Source organism: Microcebus murinus, chromosome 31, assembly GCF_040939455.1.
Source record: "Microcebus murinus isolate Inina chromosome 31, M.murinus_Inina_mat1.0, whole genome shotgun sequence".
In the NCBI taxonomy this organism is placed as follows: domain Eukaryota; kingdom Metazoa; phylum Chordata; class Mammalia; order Primates; family Cheirogaleidae; genus Microcebus; species Microcebus murinus.
This window is the reverse complement of record NC_134134.1, coordinates 2,386,691-2,402,957: the sequence shown is the minus strand read 5'-3', so window position 1 is coordinate 2,402,957 and position 16,267 is coordinate 2,386,691.

Sequence of the window (16,267 nt, the reverse complement as noted above, 5' to 3'; positions counted from 1 at the left end):
TTTACAATCATTTCCCCCAACTTTGAGTAACATACAATAGATTAATGTTGGTGGCAAATTCACAGTTCATTCAATCTACATCACGATGACACAATAAAATATTTTTTAATTTAATAAAACAAATTAAGTTTACATGTAATCTAAAATATTTCAAAACTCACTGTTTCATTATTCTAATGTACAATTAGTAAAACAAGTTATTTGTAATATTGTCATTGTTTCATTCTGATTATAATGAGAAGGATATTAGTCTATATACCTATATCATATATCACTTGAAAAACTGTTTTTTAGAAGTCAACTACAAATCACCTCTCTATTTCAGACATCTTACATTTCAGTGATTTTAATTTTCCATGGGAAAGTACATGAATGATGTGTACTTAATACACAAAGACTTCTAATAACTGTGATGTAGCTATCATTAACCATAGGCATTCACATACACACTAAAAATGAAAGCATAGCATCCACTGTTCTTAAAGTTGAATAACATCAGTATTTCCTTATCAAAAATCGCAAAAAATTATACTTTATTACATTTGCATCCCAACCTGACTAGAAAGTATATTTTACATGTCATTATAACTTTAAAAAATCTCTTGTTTTAAAAACTGACATACAAATAAGTTATCTATTTTAACTGGTTTAATCTCTATACTCAACAACTTGGTTTAAGAAATCTGTGAATGTGTTAGAGCCCAAGTGCATTGCCCTTTGAGTCCTCTGATTCTGTTTAGACTTGATTCTTGATTAAATGCATTCTGAAATTTATCATATCTGTAAAGTAGTTTTAAGTATCAATTCCTTGTTGTTCTCTAAAGGTATGCCTTTTGCATAAATATTTTTTCACATTCATTATATTTGTAAGGTTTCTATCTATGAAAAATTTTGTGATGTTGAACAATGAGAAAATATTGGAGCATTACTTTCAGGGTAAGTTCTCCCATGTCTAATAAAATGTCTGTTATAACTCAAGGTATTGTCAGCACTCTATATTATTATTGTTTACTTTAAGTACTGTTGTATATTTTAAAGCTAATATTTTGGGAAAGTATTTCCAAAGTCATTACATTTATCTCACTTTTATCTAGTTTTATTTCTTTGATGATGAGTAAAATGTGAGCAGGTATTAAAGATTTTGTAACAATTGTAGAATTTTTCTCTGTGGTGAATTCTTTCAAGTAGATTAATATGTGAGCACTGGGTAAAAGCTTTGCTGGATTACTCACAATTGTATGGTTTCTCTCCTGTATGAATTCGTTTACGTAGACTGAGGTCTTTGAGCCAGATAAAGACTTTGCCACATTCTTCACATATGTATGGTTTCTCTGCTGTATGAATTGTTTTATGTAGATTGAGGTCTCTACACCAGATATAGGCTTTGCTACATTCTTCACATTTGTATGGTTTCTCTCCACTATGAATTATTTTATGTAGTGTAAGGATTGAGCACTGGGAAAAGGCTTTTCCACATTGCTCACATTTCTAGGGTTTTTCTCCTGTATGAATTCTTTTATGCTGAGTAATGTGTGTGTGCTGAGAAAAGGCTTTGCCACATTCCTCACATTTGTATGGTTTCTTTCCTATATGAATTATTTTATGTCGAGTAAGGTTTCTGAGCCAGATAAAGGCTTTGCCACATTCTTCACATTTGTAGGGTTTCTCTCCAGTATGAATTCTTTTATGTTGAGTAAGGTTTATGCGCTGGGTATAGGCTTTGCCACATTCTTCACATTTGTAGGGTTTCTCTCCAGTATGAATTCTTTTATGTTGAGTAAGGTTTATGTGCCAGGTAAAGGCTTTGCCACATTCTTCACATTTGTAGAGTTTCTCTCCAGTATGAATTCTTTTATGTTGAGTAAGGTGTATGCACCGGGTACAGGCTTTTCCACATTCTTCACATTTGTAGGGTTTCTCTGCACTATGAATTCTTTTATGTCGAGAAAGGTCTGTGTACTGGGTAAAGGCTTTGTCACATTCCTCACATTTGTATGGTTTCTTTCCTGTATGAATTATTTTATGTCGAGTAAGGTTTCTGAGCCAGATAAAGGCTTTGCCACATTCTTCACATTTGTAGGGTTTCTCTCCAGTATGAATTCTTTTATGTTGAGTAAGGTTTATGCACCGGGTATAGGCTTTTCCACATTCTTCACATTTGTAGGGTTTCTCTGCACTATGAATTCTTTTATGTTGAGCAAGGTTTGTGTACTGGGTAAAGGCTTTGTCACATTCCTCACATTTGTATGGTTTCTTTCCTGTATGAATTATTTTATGTCGAGTAAGGTTTCTGAGCCAGATAAAGGCTTTGCCACATTCTTCACATTTGTAGGGTTTCTCTCCAGTATGAATTCTTTTATGTTGAGTAAGGTTTATGCACCGGGTATAGGCTTTTCCACATTCTTCACATTTGTAGGGTTTCTCTGCACTATGAATTCTTTTATGTCGAGCAAGGTGTGTGTACTGGGTAAAGGCTTTGTCACATTCCTCACATTTGTATGGTTTCTTTCCTGTATGAATTATTTTATGTCGAGTAAGGTTTCTGAGCCAGATAAAGGCTTTGCCACATTCTTCACATTTGTAGGGTTTCTCTCCAGTATGAATTCTTTTATGTTGAGTAAGGTTTATGCACCGAGTATAGGCTTTACCACATTCTTCACATTTGTAGGGTTTCTCTGCACTATGAATTCTTTTATGTTGAACAAGGTGTATGTACTGGGTAAAGGCTTTGTCACATTCCTCACATTTGTATGGTTTCTCTCCTGTATGAATTCTTTTATGTTGAGTAAGGTCTCTGAGCCAGATAAATGCTTTGTCACATTCTTCACATTTGTAGGGTTTCTCTCTACTATGAATTCTTTTATGTTGAGTAAGATTTGTACACTGGGTAAAGGCTTTGCCACATTCTTCACATTTGTAGGGTTTCTCTCCACTATGAATTCTTTTATTTCGAGTAAGATTTGTGCACCAGGTAAAGGCTTTGCCACATTCTTGACATTTGTAGGATTTCTCTCCAGTGTAAATTCTCCTATGTATAGTAAATTTTGGGTAGCAGTTAAAGGGTTTTCCACATTCTTCACACTTGTAGGGTTTCTCTACAGTGTGAAATTTCCTAAGTCCAAGAATGTTTGATCTGTGGTTAAAAGGTTTGCCACATTCATTATATTTGAAATTTTTTTCTCTAGTATGTCTTATATTAGATATATTTAGATTTGAAGATTTGCTAAACATTTTTATACATTTATAACTTTTGAAGATTTTCCTATGGTTACTTGACAAACATTGGGTAAGACCATCATAACATACTTTTTGACGCTTACACTCACCAACACACTCCCAGTCCTTTCTTGAATGTACAATGTCAAGGTTACAGATTCCATTTAGTCTCATTATTGATTTCTGGAATGAAGCTTTTATACCCTGCTCTGACAGTAGTTCTTGGGTGCAATGGGAAGACAGTTCTGAAATAAATGAAAAGAACAAAGTATCTCACTAATTATACTTAGGTAAATATACTTCACAATTTGAATGTGCAAAACTATGGCAAGCACATTAGCAATAATGTGCAATAGAATACCATAATCTTACTTGCATCTTAGATGTAAGACCTTCAAAATATACTTGCAAACATGATTCATTGAGAAATCATCAGTGATAATATTTCATGGCATCCCAGATGTGAATGACACCAAGAACCATATGGAAGGGGAAGGAACAGTTGTTACATTTACCCAGCAAAACCCTTCCTCCCCACTGATACAGAGTTATCACTTTAGCAGTAAAATTCCATTTCCTGGATTCCCTTTCAAAAGAGATTCAAACCAATGGCACATGAGTCCATATATCTGGTTTTTGATGACCTTTGAATAGCTGGTTTCTATTTTCCATGACAAGTACATAACTCTCTGGGAAAGATATGCACATATGAAAACTAAAACCCCACGGTATTATATTGATGGTGCAAAAACATTTAATTATGCTATAAAATTTGAAAGACAAAATAAAAATGATCATTCCCATGTGTTAAGTGACATACAATATAAAAAGACATAATTTTTGACATCCATATCATATAGTTGAGGGCAGATGTAAAGATTATGAATTTTTGTATACAATTGAAGTTAAGTAGTTATCGGTTTAACATAAGTTGCAACTTCAAAATATTTTATGTAATTCTCACAGTGAACAGCAGAAAAATCTTTAAAGACACACACAAAAAAGGTGGCCTCAGTAAAAACATGTATCACTAAAAATCAGTGAGGTGCAATGAGGGGGAAAGGAGTGGGAAGAAAGAAAATATAGTGGCAAAAGTTATATAAAACAATTATTAGGGAAATTATAAATCCATCCCTTTGAGAAAATTATGCAAATATATATGTACTAGTATTACTAGTCAGAAGACACAGTCAAATAAAGGAATTAAAAAAAATCCATCTATATTCTCTCTAAAGAGACTTGACTTCATACCTGGTGAAAGAAATAGACAAAAAGTGGAAGGAAATAACAAGATATACCACGAAAATGTTAAGCATACAACACCAGTGGAGTTCAAAATTATATTAGGCGCATTACTTTTGTAGTACAAAATGTTATAGTTTATAAAATATACTTTTAAGTCAAAACTGCCACAAGAGACAAACAAGGACATTTAATATAAACAGAGATCATTCACTGCAAACCATTTAAATATAATAGGTATATCTGATATCTATCTATATCTCATATAAAGGTTCTCAAATACATAAAAAAGCATTGACACAATTGAAGCAAGAAATAGACAGAAAAAATGATAGGATCCGTGGTATTCCACTTTCAATAATAATAAAGCCAGTCAAATTACTAATAAGAAAACAGGAGGTTTGAAAACACTAGAGAGCAATTAGACCTCACAGATATATAGAGAACATTCTGCTGAATAATAGTAGAATATACAATATTCTTGATAGCTCATTATACATTCTTCCTACAAACTACCTTTTCAGACACAAAACAAGCCTTAACCAATTTTAGAAAACTGAAATTTTACACACTTTAATTTCTGACCAGAATGGAATGACACTGTAAATAAATAACAAAAAAGACAAAAAAAAATGCAAAAGTATAGGAAAATAAACAACACACTCTTGAACACGTTCTTGTTCAAGGGAAGAAGACCTAATGTTGTGTAGATGTCCAATGTGATCTACAGATTAAATGCAATTCCTTTCAAATTCTCAATTTCATGTTTTCAAAAATAGAAATAGCATGAAAAGCCTGTCAATGGGTAGATCACAAGCTAAGGCCATGCTGATGGAGCTTGGTGAAAATGTACCCTTGGCACAGAAAGGGGGGCATCTCTGCACAGACAATTCCAGCATCGACTATTGTGGTGAGAAGGTGCCATGGTCTTCCTGTAGCACTCTGAAGCTGTTTGTGTGTCAAACCACCCTCCTCCACTTTGAGTTGTAGCACCAGCTACACTTTAGAAGACAGCATTGGCTGGCATTTTGCACCCCACTGCCCAAGCATGCTCAGTCATTCAGTCCAGATTGTGCTGGAAGTGTTCTACCCATTGCCCAAGGCAGGCTGAGTCACTCAGTACAAGGTGCTTTGGCAGCTGCTATGGGGTGAGTGTGGTCACACATGTATGAGAACCTTGAACCAAAAGGTTTCTTTCTGGGATGCCTGGAGTGTAGCAGATGCAGAGGAGGGGGTGTCCAGGTGTAGTGATTCTGGCTCTCGTGTTGCTCTTAGCACACTCCCATAGGATGAGAAACCTGATCCATTGCACTCCCAAGGCACTTGGGTGGGGGAGGTCAAAACCCCTTACTCTTTCCCTGGGCTCCAGAAGTCCTCTGATTTTGATTATGTGAGTTTCGACCTTCTATCCTCCTCTCTCTCAACTGCTTACTACCTGTGTTAGTGTTCTAGACTCCACTTATTTCTGTCTATACTGTTCCATGCTGACCTGGAATCATCTTCCACTCCCCTATGTTCAATCCTCAATGTTCTACTTGGAAAGTCCAACAAGCCTTGATTCTCATCAGTGATCTTGAAGTCTTCTTACACAATTATTTTTCTTACACAAATATAATACATTTTCACAGATAAAGAGCTGCTGAAATTACAATTTCCATGACTAATCACCTAGTGAAGACAAAAGAACTATTGAGCACAAACCAAGATAACAAATATTTAAATTTCAAACAAAATATACATAATCATTACACATCTGGTCACACAAACACATAGAGAATTATTTTAGCGATGGATAAATGGCTATTTCTTATTTAAATGTTAACCCATACAGTGTTAAAGTGAGCCGAGTTTAATATCACCACACAAAATTACAAAGTCTAGTTAAAAACAAAGATAAAATTAACTGAACTTATCATAAGATTTCAGGGCAAGCAGATGATTCACAAAACCTGTCCCACATCCACAAAAAATATAAATCTCTGGGAATCAAGTCTTAAGAAATGGAGATATTTACTGTATTTGAAATAAATGAAACATAATCATTTGAACCATCCTCTGCAAGAAATAACAAAACACTGCCAACACAATCTGTTGCCTGAAGAAAGTGATATATAAACAATGCCATAAAAAGTATAGCAAGAGCCTAATAAAAATTGTAGACCTCAAGTATACAATTACTGAGTTGAGAAATTCACTAGGCAAGCACAGAAGCACTGTTAATGAAGCAGAAGAATCAGAAAGTTGAAGACATTTCATGTATAAATCTTGAGTCATAGAAGCAAAATTTTAAAAGAGAGACAAGTGAAGATAGATTATGGGATTTATTGAACATAATCAAATAGATTAATATATTTAAGAAAGACTCCTAGAAGAAGAATATAGTGGGACAGTGGCAGGAAGATTATTTGGAGAATAAAGCAGCTGAGATTTTTCAAAATGCTATAGTGATAAAAAAAATATACTATCAACTAAGAATACTTTATCTAGAATTTTTTCAAAAACAATACAAAAACTAAATATTTTCCAAGCTAAGCAAAAGCCAATGGTGTTCATCTCCACTAGAACAGCCCACAAGAAAGTAAATGGAGTCCACTGTGATGAAAAATGAAATGATGTTGGGTAGCATAATAAACACTTAAAAACATAAAGCTCTGTATTAAAGATAAATCTGTATACATATATAGAATTCTATAGGACCATGATGGCTCATAAACCCTCATAATTATTCTATAGAATTAAAAATAAACAAAAGCACAAGTGTGAAAAAAATCTGTTCTCATATATAAAATAAAAAACACATCATTTGTGACATTAATAACAAAATGTGGCACTCTAAGATATGTGGGTTTTGTATTCACTTGAACTGAAGTTGTTATGAGATTAAGATATATTGTTGTAACAGAAATATTTTAAGTAGCCTCCATTTCCTAATGTGATAACAAACAGAATGCCTATAGAATGTAATCTAAAGCAAATTGGAAAGCAATCAAAGCATGTCACTTCAAAATTAAGATAACAAAAATAAACAGAGTAAGACAGGCATGAGGAATAATGTATTGACAAGGCACATGGAAAAGAATTAACCAATGGCAATAACTTCATTTTCTTCAGAAGTTACTTTAAATATAAATGTTTTAGACTCTCTAAAGAAAACTAAGACAAGTATATGGATAAAGAACAAACAACCGTACAATATGCCACCTACAAAAGCCTTCCTTTAGCTCTAAAATGTCATATTGGCAGAGAGTAATAAAAAAAAATCTATGTAAGTATTTAGGGGAGGATATCATGGACATAATTAAGAGAAGTACACTTTAAGTGAAAAACCAGCAGAAGAGACAAAGACTGCTATAAGATAATGATAAAATGGGTCATTTAGGATAAATCTATAGAATACACAAACACAGATGATATACATTTATTGTACATATTTTATCATAGATATTTTACATATATATTATATATTAGGGCTTCTAAATATGTTAAGCAAATATGAACAAAAGTACGGACAGAAGTGTGGCAAGAAACAACTAGCAACAAATTAGTTATAGGAGACTGCAAGACCTCACTTTCACTAAGTACAAAGATTTAATAGAAGATCAATAAGAAAACAGATAATGAGAAAAACATTATAGACCACTTAGATGTAAAAGACATTTAAGGAGCTTTTCAGTCCAAAGCAGCAGAATATACAATAGTTTAAATCATACATGGCAAATTATATTACGACAATTAAATCTTATCAAGTTGAAGAAGCCTAAAAATATTCAACATATATTTTCTGAAAAAAAAAATGAAGTGGAAGTAGAAATCAAAAGCGAAATATAAAGTGGCTAATAGAAAAATATATCAAAATTAAACACACTCTTAAAGGTATTCATGCTCAATGGTCAGATAATTTGAAATTGTAAGATGTCAATACCATTCTCAGTGATTTACAAATTTAATGCAATGTCTATAACATTCCATTAATACTTATTTTGGATACATATAAAAATAAATTCTAAAGTGTATTGGAATAGTAAATACCAAGACTGTTTTTGAAAGTAAAAACATGGAGCATTGCACTTCTTGATTTGAAAACAACTCTACAGGAATAAAAGCAACATGTTACTGGCACCAAGACAAATATGAAATGAAATAACAGAATGGAGAACCCTGAAATAAATCTTTGTGTCCATGATCAAATTACATGCCTCAAGATTACAAAGACCACACAATCAAAAAGAATAGCCCTTTCAACAAATATTGTGGAAAACTGAATATCTATGAAAGAAAAAAATGATGTTGGGTCCTTTCCTTCCACTATATGTAGGATATATTTTAGTTGAATTAAATGCTAAAACATAAGAAATACAATATAAAACTCTTAGAAGAAAATATAAAGGAAAATCATGATATTGGTCCTGACACTGTTTTAGTAGATGTAACATCAAATGAATAAGCAATAAAAATGAAGAGGCCGGGAGCGGTGGCTCACGCCTGTAATCCTAGCTCTTGGGAGGCCGAGGCGGGCAGATTGCTCAAGGTCAGGAGTTCAAAAGCAGCCTGAGCAAGAGCGAGACCCCGTCTCTACTATAAATAGAAAGAAATTAATTGGCCAACTGATATATATATAAAAAATTAGCCGGGCATGGTGTCTCATGCCTGTAGTCCCAGCTACTCGGGAGGCTGAGGCAGAAGGATCGCTCGAGCCCAGGAGTTTGAGGTTGCTGTGAGCTAGGCTGACGCCACGGCACTCACTCTAGCCTGGACAACAAAGCGAGACTCTGTCTCAAAAAAAAAAAAAAATGAAGAAAAGATAAATGAGATTGCATCAAATTTCAAAATTTCTGCACAAAGAAAAAACTTGATAGAGTAAAAATGCCTCCTACAAAATGGGTAAAAATAGATGTAAACTGCATATTTCATAAGACTTAACATCCTGAAAATATAAAAATGACTACAATTCAACAACAAAAGTGAATGGCTTGATTAAAAAATTGACAATGGATTGATCTGGCATTTCTGGAAAGAAGATATACAAATGGCCAAATAGAATTTGAAAGGGTCCTAAAAATTATTAATCTTTAGAGAAATGCAAAGCAAAATCACAATGAGATATTACCTCATATCCATTACATTGAAAATTTTTAAATAAGTAATTATATATATATACACATACATATGGTGAGAATGTAGAGAAATGGCAATGCTGCCATATTATTCTGAAACTTGGATTCTAATTGTATAAAAAAATAGACTTAGAACAGATCAAAAATTAAAAATACATAAAGAGGAAAATGATTTGCATTTCCCTGATGATTAGAGATGTTGAGCATACTGCAATGACATATCACTTATGTCCAGTAGGAATGGCCTTTATCAAAAACTCCCCCAAACAACAAATGTTGGAGTGGATGTGGAGAGATAGGAACACTCCTACACTGCTAGTGGGACTGCAAACTGGTTCAGCCTCTGTAGAAAGCAATATGGAGATACCTTAAAGTGATACAAGTAGATCTACCATTTGATCCAGCAATTCCACTACTGGGAACCTACCCAAAAGGTCAAATGACACTCAACAAATGGGACACCTATACCCTAATGTTTATAGCAGCACAGTTCACAATTGCAAAGGTGTGGAAACAACGCAGGTGCCCATCAATACATGAGTGGATTAATAAAATGTGGTACACGTATACCATGGAGTACTATTCAGCTTTAAGAAACAATGGTGATGGCCTGGAATGGTGGCTCATGCCTGTATTCCTAGTACTCCAGAGGCTGAGGCAGGCAGATTGCTCAAGGTCAGGAGTTCAAAACCAGACTGAGCAAGAGGGATACCCTGTTTCTAATATAAATAGAAAGAAATTAATTGGCGAACTAATATATAGAGAAAAAATTAGCCAGGCATGGTTGTGCAGGCCTGTAGTCCCAGCTACTCGGGAGGCTGAGGCAGTAGGATTGCTTGAGCCCAGGAGTTTGAGGTTGCTGTGAGCTAGGCTGATGCCATGGCACTCACTCTAGCCTGTGCAACAAAGCAAGACTCTGTCTCAAAAAAAAAAAAAAAAAAGAAAGAAAGAAACAATGGTGATATACCACCTCTTGTATTTTCCTGGATAGAGCTGGAACCCATTCTACTAAGTGATGTATCTCAAGGATAGAAAAACAAGCACCACATGAACTCATCAGCAAATTGGTATTAACGAATCAACACTTAATTGGACATATAGGAGTTACATTTATCTGTCCGGAGGGTAGGTGGGGGAAAGGGGGCATGGGCAATATACGTAACCTTAACATTTGTACCCCTATAATATGATGAAATAAAAAAAAAAAAGAAGAGTAAAATGAACAATATGGTCAGAGGGGAAATATCCACTTGTTTTATCCCAAACAACAAAAATTTGGCAGCCATCCACAGAAAATTATTTTTTTCTGAATTTGGGACTAAAATAGATGGTAATTAAACCATAGAGGGAGCACAGATCTAGGAAGGTCATTTTGAATTTCAGGCTCTCATCTAGTTGGCAAAATTAAGGACTCCTTGTCCTGACTACAGACTATAACATGGGTCATCATCTTTGATACACAGAGTCTCCAGTGGTTCCCTGTGAAAGTTGGAGTGGTGCTGCTCATCCAGTGACTTTGGGAGAGACACACCTATGTGCAGCCATGAAGGCAGGCCTATATAACTTAGTCTTGTTATCATCTGTAAAGCAGACCTGTGGCTCTGCTGCAGCAGTCTCAACTACAGTCCATGTCCAGTTCTTTCAGTGCATAGATCCACATGGTGACCTGAAGGGAAACTTCCAATGCATTCATTCGGAGCCACACCCATCCACACAGCTAATATCAGCCCCACCATATGCAGACTCACTATACAACCATGCCCTAGTCAGTGTCCTACAGATCAAAATCCTGAAGGAAACCAGTTTACCCAGACACAAGAGAGGATTAAAAATGGCCCTAGTACTTCAGAAGTGACCCACCAAATGCACCCTCCACTGCAGAGCAAGGGGCAGCCTTGTTACCTAGCTACAGCAACTATCCATTGAAAACCCAGGACACTAAAGCAAATATCTTTACCTTCCAAAATCAGTTTATAAAAACTGGAAAAGTATTGAATCCGTCACATGCACAGACACCAATATAAGGATAATGTGCAACCACTCATAATGCTTCTATTTTATCATATTACTACAAGATCTAATCAGACATGTTAGGCAAGAACATAACAAAAATCCACTCAAATAAGAAACAGAAAAGTAAAAATAATACTGTTTGCAGATGACCTTATCTTATATACCAAAAACCATAAAGAAGATGGGAAAATTTTTTTAAAGTAGTAAAACCACTCAGCTACTCACAGGATATAAAATTTACATACAAATATCAATTGTTTTTCTATACACTAGCAAACTATCCATTAAGAAAAGAAAACACTGTGATACAATAGTATCAAGATAATAGATTCATAAGAAATAAATTTAACCAAGTGGTAAAAATAAATCCTTTGCACTGTGTACTAGAAGATATTAATAAAGGAAATTGAAGAAGACATCAGTAAATAGAAAGATATTATCCAAAACAATGCATACATTCAATGTACTCCCTATCAAAATTCTAGAGGTATTATTCACAGTATTAACAAAAAAATTCTAATATTTGTTTCATATCACAAATACCTTTGGTGAGCTAAAACTATGTTTAGAAAGAATAGAAAAGGTTCTGGCATTACATTTTCTGATTTTTAAATATATATCAAGGTGATAGTAATAAAAACAAAAAAAATATGTGTATAAAAACGACCACAAAAAGCAAAGGAATAGAATGGAGAGCTCAGAAATTAATTAAGCATATAAGGTAACTAATCTTTATCTAAGGCACTAGCAATGCGAATGCAGGAAGTATGATCTCTTCAAGGCTTGGTGATGGAAAACTGGATACCCACAAACAAATTAATAAAAGTATACTATTTTTTTTTACATGATACACCAAAACTAACTTGAGATTTATTAATGATTTAAATGGTAGACTTAAAAGTGTAATGTTTCTTTTATAAAAAGCATAAATAAAAAGAAGAAATGTGAGAAAACCTTGATATAAGTCTTGAAATTATCTTTTTTTGTTGTTTGTATTATGGATTTTACAAAATAAGCACTGGAGCAAAATATAAAAAGTTTGAGCTGCATCAAACTTCAAATCCTCTGTACAGCAAGGAAACAAAAAACATAAGAAAACATAGAATGGGAGAAAAAATTTTCAAACTTTATATTGTATAATATGTTCATACCCCAAATATATAGGAAACTCCTATTATTCAAAACCCAATACAATATTATCATCCTAATCCAATCAAAAATAAGCAAAACTTTGTGTAATTTTTTTCAAAGAAAACATACAAGTTTACAAGTAACATGAAGAGTAATTCAGCATCACTAAAACATCATGTGAACACAAAGCAAAATTTTGGTAAGGTATCCCCTTCCCAACTGTTAAAATGGCTAATGTGCAAAAGAAGAGATATAACAAGTGCGGGCAAGAGTATGCAAGAAAGCAATCCCTGTACTCTGTTATTGATCATAAATTGGCAATGTCATCATAGAGATTCATTAACAATTGTAAAAATATAGAACTGCCTTATCATTCATCAATTCTACTTATGAGTATAACCAAAGATGTAAAATCAGTATCTTAAGAAGATTCTGCACACCCATGTATATCGCAGTATTATGCACATTTGCCAATAAAATGTTAACTAAATGACTGTTTATGTTGTATAGACCAAAAAATGAGTATACAGACACATACCATAGAATATTATTAAGCCATAAAAATTATAATTATCCTGCCATTTGAACAACATGGATGTACATGGTAGGCATTGTGCTAAGTAAAATAAGCCATTCCCAGAAAGATAAATACTGCTATGGGTTATATAAAATAGTTGAATTTATAAAAATAAATAGTACAACAGTGATTCCCAGGGTGTGGTGGCAAGAAAAGTAGGGAAATGTTTGAGGGAAAATCTTTTAGTTATAAGATGAATAAGTTTTGGAGATCTAATTCATGGCATCTTTACAGTTATTAATAATGTTACAGTTATTAACAATGATTTATATGCATGAAATTTGTTAAGACCATAGACCTCACTATACTTAAATATTCTCACTATAAATGAATGATAAATGTGTGAGATGATGGATATGTTTATTATTTTAACTCTGTTATTTTACAATGTATACACACATCAAATCATTACAGCATATACAATAAATGTATATAGTTATATAATTCTAATTTGTGGAAAAGTCCACCTGGTAAACACACAAACACACACACATATGTATATACACACACACATATACGCAATAGGAATGACACATTCCTGATAGTATTAATTAGGGGAAAATTAGGAAATATAAGTTATCAAAATATTATGTATCAATTATGATTTTAAATATATTCAGCAATTTGAAGCACTCAATGAGACAGTATGTTTAAAAATTCTATGAGGTGAATATGCAAAATAAACTATATTACTGTTTGTGAATTTGGGTATAATAAAATTGCAATTTTACTCTTATTTTGTACTAGAATAAAGGATATTTAGAAGTGAAATAACATTAGATATTCTAATGTTTAGGAAGAGGCTATGCATTTCTATATAATTGGTGAGTCTGAATTTCTGTCAATTGCCTCTGAAAGCTTCGAATTACAAATTATGGTGCAGACAATATGAACATCTTTCCCTAGTATTTCTAGCATTATTGAAACAAATCCTAATATCTCTTATTCCCCATTTACAAATTATAGCAATGGGGCAACAAATGGAACTTCAAACATGGAGCTGGGCATGGTGAATCACACTTATAATCCCAGAATTTGGGATCACTTGAGGCCAGGATCTTGAAACGAGCCCCAGCAACATAAGGAGACTCCATTTAAAAAAAAAAAAAAAAATATATATATATATATATTAATAACAAAAGTTAGCTTGCAATGGTAGCTCATGCCCATAGTCCTAGCTACTTAGAAGACTGAGGTATTAGGATCCCTGGAGCACAGAAGTTTGAGGTTGCAGTGAGCTAGGATCAGCCACTCTACTCCAGAAGAGGCAGCAGAGCAAACTGTCAAACAATGATTTAATGTACAGGTCTTCAAAATATGTACAGATATTCTCATATCACCCCAAACAATAGAAATACTGACAGATAATAGAGTCCATTAAAAGCCATGACAGGAAGTTTGGCTCTTGCTGAATTCTAAGGAAAATCAGTGCATGGGTAGACTTTGTAGAGAGTTTAAGAGCATGGGACAGAAGATGTCCTTCTGTAAGTTAAAGAGAAACATACAAGGCTACTAAAAATCATTTCCAACAAAGCAGAATATTCCAAACCATTTTTTAATATCTGCCTTCCTCCTTGAGCTTTACCTCTCTAACATTTGTTATCTGCTTCACTGAATCTCACCTACCTGGATATTTAGCTGTTGTTTCCTCTTTCTTCATAATCCAGGGCTCTATCCTTTGCTCCAGACATGTGATCAGCTCTGGCTTTGAGACAGCAAGACCTGTTTTGTAAGAAAAAAATGCACATGACATTTGCTGAAGTCTTCCCAATTCTTAATGTAGTACTATCCTTAGTAGAGATAACATTATAGAATATTGTAGAAAATTCCTTAGAAACATATTTTTTTCCCACACACCCTGTAGAATCATAAAAAATTATTTCTAATTTATAATGAGAGCACCAATTACCACTAGCACCAAATAAATAAGAGGTGGAAATTATATTCTAAGGTGCAGGCAACTATTATATACCCTGATTTCTAGAGTAACCACTAATCTAGTGTGAAATATATATATTAGCCCAAGAAAGGGAAAGGTTCAAGATAATATGAGATATCTAATGATTTTATTTTATACACCAAAAATCTTCAAATGTTTTTTTAAAACCATTGATATAAAATTCATTCATGTAAAGTAGAAACTTTTAAGAAACTCTCTGCAAAAATAAATTCATGGCCTTAATGTGGAATAGGAATTGTGTATATAAGTGATCCTCACCAAGGGAGACCAGGTTTCCATAGTTCTCTAACATCACATCTCTATACAAATTCCGCTGAGCATTGTCAAGGCATGCCCACTCCTCTGGAGAGAATTCTACAGCCACATCCTGGAATGTCACCATCTCCTGTAAAAAGACACATATTTCCCAAGTGGCCATAGAGAGAGTTCATAATTTGACTACAAGGAAAATGAGTTATGAGAACTGTTTCTGACATATGAGGGACTGGAATTATCCAATAAGATATTTTTAGTACATTGATATTCTTGCATATATTCTCTTATTCACAGGAATGAGGATCGCAAAAGATGTATGAAACTTTGTGCATATGATTATGCTTTGGATGATAAAGTATTTAATACAAAATTTAGGGCCTTACAATAGTAATATTACTTTATGGGTGTTATATTTACATCATATCAATGAATTGTGCATATTACTCACATAGAGGAACAAAGAGCGTTTGAAAGTTTCACCTAATTTTTACGAGTACAATAAAGAACTGGAGATTTTGTTAAAAGACAGACTCTGATTCAGTAGATCTGGGGTGAGGTCTGAATTTCTGCATGTCACATGATATAACTAACTACCGATAACAATGCTTCTTGCCTAAGGAGAGTATTTTGTCATCATCCAGTAAGTGGCAAACTTTGAATTTATCTCAGTTCATCTGAACAGAACACAGATAATAGCCCTCATTTTTCAAAGCAAGCTATAAGAAGAAATTAGAGCTTCCAGAATAAATGTGATGGCTC